The sequence below is a fragment of the Sinocyclocheilus grahami genome, unplaced genomic scaffold (genome assembly GCF_001515645.1).
Source record: "Sinocyclocheilus grahami isolate Dianchi unplaced genomic scaffold, SAMN03320097.WGS_v1.1 scaffold205.1, whole genome shotgun sequence".
In the NCBI taxonomy this organism is placed as follows: domain Eukaryota; kingdom Metazoa; phylum Chordata; class Actinopteri; order Cypriniformes; family Cyprinidae; genus Sinocyclocheilus; species Sinocyclocheilus grahami.
The window spans coordinates 1,313,249-1,323,131 of record NW_015505384.1 but is presented as its reverse complement, the minus strand read 5'-3'; the positions used below and the strand labels follow the sequence as shown (position 1 = coordinate 1,323,131).

Sequence of the window (9,883 nt, the reverse complement as noted above, 5' to 3'; positions counted from 1 at the left end):
AAAAAAAAGATCATGCTTTTTTTATAAAAATATTAAGCAGCTCAACTGTTTTCAACCTGATAATAATAAGAAATGTTTATTGAGCAGCAAATCAGTATAATTATTGCATATATAGTGGCTTAATTATTCCTGTATATACAGCTTACATATTATTATGCACAGGAATAAATTACATTTTTAATTGTATTAAAATAGAAAACTATGTGTTATATATTGTTTTAAATTGTGATAATATTGCTCAATATTACTGTTTTGCTGTATTTTCCATCAAACAAATTCAGCTTTGGTGAGAATAAAAACATTAAAGACATAAGATACTACACTACTAATAATAATCTTACCGACCCCCAAACTTTTAATCAGTAGTGTATATGTTTGATATGTTTACTCTCATTGTGCATAAAATCAAAAACCTGATTATCTGAATAATTAGCTGTACACAAAAGAAGAAGATATTTTGAGAAATGTCTGTGTTTTTTTGTCCATATAATGGAAGTCAATGGTTACCAAAACTCTTTGGTTCATACTGATCATCAAAACATTGTGTCCCACAGAAGAAGGAAAGAAATACACGTTTTGAATGACATGAGGGTGAGTAAATAATGACAGAATTTTCAGTTTTTTGGGGTTTTACTACACTTTTAAGTAGCTTCAGTCAATATCTGCTTATTGCTTGCTATCTTATAGAGTTTAACTAGTTTAAATGTGTCTTACCTTGGCAAGCTAGTTTTTTAAAATAGCTTTCCCAACAACATATACGTTTCTTGGAGAGGCATTATGAATTTATGCCTTCACATACTTCTCCATGGACAGAAAATAACAAAGGTTTTCTTTCTCCTTCCAAAGCCCTGTCTTCCCCCATGACTTGTGGCACACTGGAGCAGGATTTTCTTACTGAAACAAAGAAGAAAAATGCTTGAATATGAAAAATACAGTCTGTCATCCCATGTGCTGTAGCCTCTAGTAAAATTTTTAAACAACAATAATAAACAAATGTCTTGAATACGTTATGTAGTAATACATCACTCAGACAGTAATTGAACTTGCTATGTATAACTTACATGTCTTACTGTAAGTTAACAACATGTGTGTTTCTGTGGGTGTCAGTATGTGTTTATATGCAGAGTCGTTACGGGTGACTTATGCGTTGCTTGTGCAAGCAGAACTCATGTTGCAGAAAACGTTTTGTCCTTCTTTCCGTTGATGGAGAGCAGGGAGGCCGTTTGGCCCTGCAGCACCATTCATTCTGCTCCAGTAGCACTGGGCTTCATGCACTGTGTGGTAAGATCAAGCAGAAAGTACTGCTTTTGAGTTCGGTTTGATCGTCAACCACCTCCGGGCAGATCAACACATAAACAACCAGCGATATAGACCCTCATAGGCCCTGCACTTCAATTACAGCATCACTCTTTCTCTTTTTCACATGTTAGGTAACTATCCCAATCTCTTGTATTGCAAGGCTTGTAAAAATACTCAAAGTGTGAAAGAAAAGTGACATTTTCAAAGCGAACAGGTGTCGAATGTGGCCTTTCATTGTCTGTTCACAGGAAGCTCTGAAGGCTTTCAGATTTATTGACTTTGCTCTCTGTCCCTGTTTGTACATGTTGTTCATATAGTTTTGGCGTCTTTCCATCAGTCTGGTGTAGTGTTTATTCGTGCGCTGCAGGCCACCGGTAGAACAGAATAACACGGCGCGCATCGGAAGCAGCCAGTATCTGTTAGGCTAGACAACTGAATAATACCTTCGTCTCATTATGGACTTGTTGTGTAAGCCGATCAACATGGTGCGAGGTCGTCTGAGGGCTTGGTCATGCATTTCCATCTGCAAACGTGGGCATTCAAACTGATCTGACGGTGAATATAAAACACTCATAAGAATAGTAGTGTGCTGAGTTGGATGAAAATGAGGCAGTCCAGTTGTTTTCTAGGGTAAGGAAGAATTTGACTGTCCTTGTATTTAAAGGGCTTAAGTTGGAACATGCACACCCTTGTGAAAAATAAGTACACTTTAGCATACTTTAAAAAAAAGTACTTATTACAGACATAATCAGGGGCATTTCTAGCCTTTCATCAATACTGGGGCACAGAAAAAGTGTGCCCATATTTTTAAACAAATTTTTTTTTTCAAATACTGTTTTGGAAATAATTGTCAGAACAGAGTCGTTCAAAAGCTGCATGTGCAATAAAGAGCTGCTTCGTTGTTGGCGAATGATTTGCAAGTTTTGTTTTCTACGATGGATTGTAGGTAAATATCCATCTCATCCAACACTCTTTTAGCTTTCTGTCTTTATAAAATATCCCATTACTCTTTCAGTGTGAGAAACTGCTATAAACAATCAAGTGTGTAAGTGAACTGTCCTACACGCTCAGAAAAGAAGATAAAAAAGCTGTCACTGGTGCGGTACACTTTCAAAAGGTCCATCTTTGCACCTTATTTACTCCTAAAAGCTGCATATTAGTACCTTAAATATACATATTAGTAGTGCATAAAGTGTTCATATTAGTACCTTCTGAAAGGGTACCAGCCCAGTGACAGATTTTGTGCCCTTTATGAGAGTGTAAACTAAATCTGGAACAATTTCAGACTTTTAGATCAAAAGAGTGATTCATTTATGAATCTGGCATTGCTAGTTCTGTTTTTAAACAGATAATAGAGAAAAACACATGACTTGATTGCTGAATTATCATTTAATAGGACTTATGTACCTCCTTTTTTGGAATTTCATAATTAAATAAATTGCATTAAATCTGCCGAAGGTACTGACAAACATTTATGGCAAATTTACTGAAACTTGTATGGCATGTATTTAAATATATGTGTAATTACACATTTGTAAGGACGAAGTTGCTTTTTAGTACATTTAAAATATTTTATCTTTAAATGTAATATTGAACACCACACTACAATTAAAATTATAATCACACTGTATATGTGCTTTGGTATGTTAGTCAACACATCAAAATTACAAGTGAAGTAATTTCTTATTGTTTTATAATCATTTTGTTTTATATTTAAAATGTACTTTAGAATAAAACTTTTATTTGACATTATTACAAATTGCACTTTAAGTAAGTACTCTATAAGTACTCTAAGTAGTCTTTATTTCATTAAAATTATAATATATGCAAACACAATTTATATATATATATATATACACTGTATATATACTTTTAAAATTTGAAGTACAGTACAAATTCACATTCACACTTTCTTTACAAGGGCATCCTCTTTTCTGTTGAACAGTTTTTGGCGGAGCAAGCAGGGACAGATGCCACACGGCCCGACAATCTGACATTGTGCTATAAAGCAACAGCTGCATCATGGTGCCCTTGGGATTTGACACTAACCTTGAAAGATATCCCTTACTTTACCAGAGTCTCCTCCTGTATGGTAGCTTGTTGGTGATCGCCCAAAAACTGCATCTGCACAGCAGCGCACATCAAAACACCACAGCGGCAGCAAAGCAGCAGAACAGCCTGTGGCTTTGGCAAGGCCTGTCTGACCAACTCACTTCAGCCCGTCTTTTATCCGGCCGTTTACTGTAAACACACAAACACAAAGAGAGCGGAGCTCGGCTTCAGTGGGAATGGGTAATGATTCTGGTGTGTGTATGGACTGCTGTCAGTGGTGAGCGGCAGATTGCACAGCATAGCCAAAGGATCCTCATAGGAAACACTGCTCAGATCTTAGGCCCTAATGCCTCGTACTGGATCATAAAGCTTGCAAAGGAACGCCAAGCAGCCTCTGCAGAGAGCTATTCTGGAGAAAACCAAATTGTGTTTATGCAGGCATGATGTGTTGAGCTGTATCAACTTATCTATTTATATAAACAACATTTCTGGGAGTCAACTGTGAATGAGTTTATAGTCAGCTGTACCAGAGCACTATTTCTTGACTTTCTGCTGCATCTGCTTTTGGTATGTAAGGGACCATTTACAATCAGCAGGTCATTATAAACCAAAATAAACCCCAAAATGGCCATCAGTGCTCAAATACAAAGTGAAGGCTATCATTTGTTATCAGCTGTAATTGCTGTCAAATGTAGCTTCTCTTTTTTTAGTTTAATCAATAGTTGCCTCTTTTTAACCTTCCGAGACATACTAGAAACCGGAAAGAAGTCTAGGGAAGTAATGTGTATTTGAATAGTTTTAAATTAAAGTCCCCCTGCAGTCAAAAATTGTGTCCTTTAAAACTCATCTTTGATCATAAAAATTACATATTTAAATTGTTTTTCTTGTGAAAATAATTTTCTCATGCATTAAAATAGCTTGAATGCAACTCTACACCCTTGCCTCATTTACTATACGCGGTTCTATGAATATGCAAATTAGCCCCGCCTCCACTCAGTCACACAGCAATCATTTGTTATCAGCTGTAATTGCTGTCAAATGTAGCTTCTCTTCTTTTAGTTTAATCAATAGTTGCCTCTTTTTAACCTTCTGAGACATACTAGAAACCGGAAAGAAGTCTAGGGAAGTAATGTGTATTTGAATAGTTTTAAATTAAAGTCCCCCTGCAGTCAAAAATTGTGTCCTTTAAAACTCATCTTTGATCATAAAAATGACATATTTAAATTGTTTTTCTTGTGAAAATAATTTTCTCATGCATTAAAATAGCTTGAATGCAACTCTACACCCTTGCCTCATTTACTATACGCGGTTCTATGAATATGCAAATTAGCCCCGCCTCCACTCAGTCACACAGCAGCAAGCCATGAGCCAGCGCCTCCTGAACTGTACTGAACTGTAGTAAACGCGATACAATGGCAATGGCAAGTGGAAATATTGGTTTAATTAAGCCATATGTGTTTGAACCAGAAATAAGCTGGTATGCTCAACGTAAGCAAGGAGACTGATGGCTAACTTCGTGAGGTAACATTATCTGTTTGCGCTGGTTCGTACACGGATAATGTCTGATAAAACTGTTTTTACTAGCGGACAACTACAGTGGATACTGTAACATTCGATAAATTTACTTACTTGGCGATGTTGCGTCCTTAAAATGCCTTGAAGACTCAAATGCAACCAAGTTTGTGATTCCAAATCGCGCCCGCGATCATACGGGGCTACTTTTACACTGCTGCCGCGGGTAATTATTCAAGTTATTAAACATCGTGAAAATAGGGGGAAATATTAACAGTTGGGCGAAACATCTACAGAAAAAAGTATAACTGTTACCTTCTCACTAGACCCTTTGCAGCACAGTTAATGATATGGTAAGGATAGGATCCCTTGACGCGATTGGTTATTGATTTTTGTGACGTAGCAAATCAAAGGCTGGGTAATTATTCAAGTTATTAAACATCATGAAAATAGGGGGAAATATTAACAGTTGGGCGAAACATCTACAGAAAAAAGTATAACTGTTACCGGATTAACCTGGCTGCCTTCTCACTAGACCCTTTGCAGCACAGTTAATGATATGGTAAGGATAGGATCCCTTGACGCGATTGGTTATTGATTTTTGTGACGTAGCAAATCAAAGGCTGTTTCAAACTGGGTTTCTGTGACTGCCTTTGGGAAACTACAGTTTTAAAGAGAAAATACTCAGCAATGGTGTTGATAAATGGATTGGCACATGGTTTGTCTAAAAGCATATTAAAAACAACACATAGACAAATAATCAACATAAACAACTTGATTTTCACCACAGGGGGACTTTAAATGCAATTTTTCCCCCCAGAAAATATGGTAAAATTGGATTGATTGATTGATTGATTTTCCTGAATCTGCTTTTGATATGTTCAGGGCAGTGCTTTCATTGTTAACTAAAACTAAAACTATAAAAAAAAAAAGAATAAATAAATGAAGCTGAAATTCAGTATAGTAAAATATAGATCTTAGATGGAAAAACTTTAAACTATAAATGTGGGAAAAAAAACTATAAATGTTGCTTTGGCAACTAACTAAAATTCCAAACAACTTGATTTTCACCACAGGGGGACTTTAAATGCAATTTTTCCCCCCAGAAAATATGGTAAAATTGGATTGATTGATTGATTGATTGATTTTCCTGAATCTGCTTTTGATATGTTCAGGGCAGTGCTTTCATTGTTAACTAAAACTAAAACTATAAAAAAAAAAAAGAATAAATAAATGCAATGAAGCTGAAATTCAGTATAGTAAAATATAGATCTTAGATGGAAAAACTTAAACTTAAAAAAAAAAAAAAAACTATAAATGTTGCTTTGGCAACTAACTAAAATTCCAAAAACAGAAAGAAAGAAAAATAAATAAATAAATAATATTTTTTATATAAATATACACATAATTGACATAAAAGCACATAACCAAATTACAACAACCTAAACTAAAATTAAAATGAAAACTGAAAACATAAAAATAAAAGCTAATTCAACATATTAATACATACTAAAATAGTACATAAATTAAATTAACACTGGCAAATTATAATGTACATTTAGCGGATCATTATAAACCCTTAATGTGAAGAAGAGGGGTTCTATCCTGAAAGTTTGTTTGTTCATTTGCTTAATATTATCCTGCTTATTACAAAGCTAAAATAAATAAACAAACAAACATTAAATATCGTTTTAACTAAATTATTTTAATATATGAGCACAGCTAATTCAACATATTAATACATACTAAAATAGTACATAAATTAAATTAACACTGGCAAATTATAATGTACATTTAGCGGATCATTATAAACCCTTAATATGAAGAAGAGGGGTTCTATCCTGAAGGTGTTTGTTTGTTTGTTCATTTGCTTAATATTATCCTGCTTATTACAAAGCTAAAATAAATAAACAAACAAACATTAAATATCGTTTTAACTAAATTATTTTAATATATGAGCACAAAATGCAACAAAAGACATGAAACAAGCACAGCTGTACGAAAGAATAGTTATGGGGCCATTATGCTAAAACATTTGACTGCTGAATACCATGAGTGTCCAATGAGAATTAAGCATTCAAGTGAACCATGTAATTAGCATGCATAATGACTACAGTAAATATCTGAACTAGATTTCCAACAGTGTTACAAGTCATGATTTTTAATAAAAAACAGTCGGTGTATCTGTGTAATTCAATTTTGATTCAGATATTGAGGTGAGTTAGCTTCAGGTGGTTATAAAAGGAAAAGCTCAGGGGAAATAACAAGCCCAGTGACCACAGCAAAACACCGAGGCACAGTACACCCCATGCCAGCTTTAAAAATGGACATGAGCTCGGCTGAATATTACACAGCCATAATGAAGCCATGAAAAGCGCCCTGAAGTGCATTCCACGCATTTGCTTACTTGTCCGTGTGTAATGAAGACAATAACAAAGCTAGTCAGTGCAATACTCCTGCTTATTTATGCATGCAAAAGACACTGAACTGATTGGAACAGCACGAACACACGTATTGATATAAACAACGCCCTGTGCTTTTAGATATAAAAATGCAAATCAGTTGCATGCTGAATTTGTCAGCCTCAAACAATTTAGCAAATGTGTGTTTTTGCGCTACATTGCATTTGAAAATGTTTGTCCCCAGTTTTGATGGCAGCGTATGATTACATGTGATCTTTAGTGTGGTAATTCAACAGAGTGTATCGCAGTTCGTGTGTCACTGACCCACATATGGAGCAGAGCAGTCTGCTGTCAGTTAGAGAACATTATCAGTGACATGTTAATGGCAACTGCAGGCTATTGAACACCACAAAAATAAGGATGTATATTTGGAGGAATCTACAGAAATGGAATGAATTTCATTTATGACATTTATTTTAAGCTCCAATCGAGAACACTGAGTGAATTAAGTGTGTATACAGACTAAGGGAACTCAACAACCTCTAAAAGTGTTTGAAAAGTGTTTGTTTCTTCTTGGTTTTTGGTTTCGAAAATAATCCACAACATAAGGAATCCTTCTGGAAACCTACGGATAAGGGGTAGAGCTATTTACAGCTTGTTTGCCTGTAAATTCTCGGTCCTAAGGACCTCGAGTGCATTCAGATGTGTGCTGTTTGCTGCGGCGGGGTGTGATTGTGGATGGGTTGCGGGCTTAGTCATTTGAAGTCATTTAAGAATTATTGAAGGCAGTTCAGAACAAAGAAGGCTTTAGAAAATAACCAAGCATCAAAGCTGATGCTCAAATGCACTGTATTAAGCCAAAAGGGATATAATAACTGTTCTGTTCTATGGGGATGGAAGAGCTGGCAAAAGGAAAGTCTTGAGTGCATTGAGGGAACATATGGAGATGAGTAGGGTCTGGCATGAGCTGGGATGCATGACCCACTTTCTGCTATGAAAAGCAACAGATTGAATGCATGTAATCCTGATATGACATAATATACTTGCATTAAATGCTACATTGTATGCAAGTATATTATGACTTAGTACTTAAGAGTCTATGATGCAAGTACTTAAGGATCAATTAAGGAAACAGTGCTGATGTGGCTAATACGGTCTAACTGTCAATCTGATGTTGGGGGAAAAGACTGGATGCTTGGCACAGTCCATGACGGTGTAACTGATGAGATGCCACTGAATCCTGTGTGAAAGTTGGCACAGAGAGAAACTGCATTAATTAATCTAAAAATCTATTATTCATATTAATTAACCAAGAGAAGGAAACCTAAACTCATCCACCACAAATGCTATAGCCACCAACTTTACTTACTTTAGGCATCAAGTGGCAACATGGACCCCCACCACTGACACAAAGGCACGCAAACCCTCTTTTGATGTTAAAAAACTATTGTCAGGATTTACTAAAGACGCACAGTGAAAGACTAGCCCATATTCACTACCGCAAACCTTAGTACATCAAGTTGCATGATTCATTTAAATAATCTCCCATAAGTTTTGCATCTGAAAGGGACACTGTGTCCACACCTTTTCACCTGTGTGGACACAGTGTCCCTTTCAGACGCAAAACTTATGGGAGATTATTTAAATGAATCATGCAACTTGATGTACTAAGGTTTGCGGTAGTGAATTTACTTTGCCTAATTGTGCCATTATTTACTGCCTTAAAACAATCACATCTTAAACCAGACACTAATTTGTGCTCCTCTTGGTAGATTACATTGGTCATTATGGAAATTATCTGACTGTGTCTGTGTTCCTTAATGTGTGCACTGTCAGTAAATCGGCCGCAGAACTTTCCACTCCTGTTGCCGCTTTTAAGGGATTGCACTCTCACGCTAATTTGAACAGTTGCTCTTTCTACACTCTTATAAATAAAGATTTCAAAAGGGGTTTTTCCCCTCAGAAGACCCACAGAAGAACCATTTTGGGTTCCCCAAAGTAAACAGTTCTTTAAAAAAAAAAAACCTTAGCATGAAGAGCATTTTTTCCACTTTAAGAAACTTTCTTTTCCATTTGAAAAAATGTCATTTTTGGTTCTATGAATGTTAACATTTCTTCATGGAACCATAGATGGCAATAAAGAACCCTTATTTCTAAGAGTATAATGCAAGTCTAAGGAAATACTGTGTATTTGAATAGTTTTAAATGGAATGTACAATAGTTGTACATACAAATAATTTGGAAACAATGTAGGCAATTATGTATCATTAGGTCTCATAGATAAAAATGCGCTGTTGATACAGATGTTATTTCATAATTTCTAAGGTAATTTATTTAATATGATACAGTGGATTCTCCCTCCATGTTTGCCGGTGGCAGGAAAACTGAGAGATCAGAGTACAGTGAATATATGGGTTGAGCTTAGCAAAGAGTCAGGTGTCTCTTTACGCATCTTAATGTGATCTTTCATGCTTCAGTGGGATGTGGTATGAATATAATATAATATAATAAATAATTGTTATATATTATATTAAGTGTTCTGTCATCTAAAACATACCTTGAGTTAGTCTACACCTGCATGTTGGTTGACGTTATTTCACCCCCCCCCCCCCCCCCCT

The 9,883-nt window shown here is 35.6% G+C and overlaps 1 long non-coding RNA gene across 2 annotated transcripts in view; it reads right to left on the bottom strand.

Annotated features, from left to right (window-relative positions):
- Window positions 1-249: 249 nt before the first annotated feature.
- Window positions 250-9,883, bottom strand: part of LOC107595609 (uncharacterized) — an 11,437-nt gene continuing 1,803 nt past the window's right edge. For both annotated transcript variants that reach the window (XR_001610282.1, XR_001610281.1), the window contains 2 exons: window positions 3,349-3,540; window positions 250-894 (listed from right to left, as the gene is read on the bottom strand). This is a non-coding gene — a long non-coding RNA (uncharacterized lncRNA). The remainder of the gene's footprint in view (window positions 895-3,348; window positions 3,541-9,883) is intronic.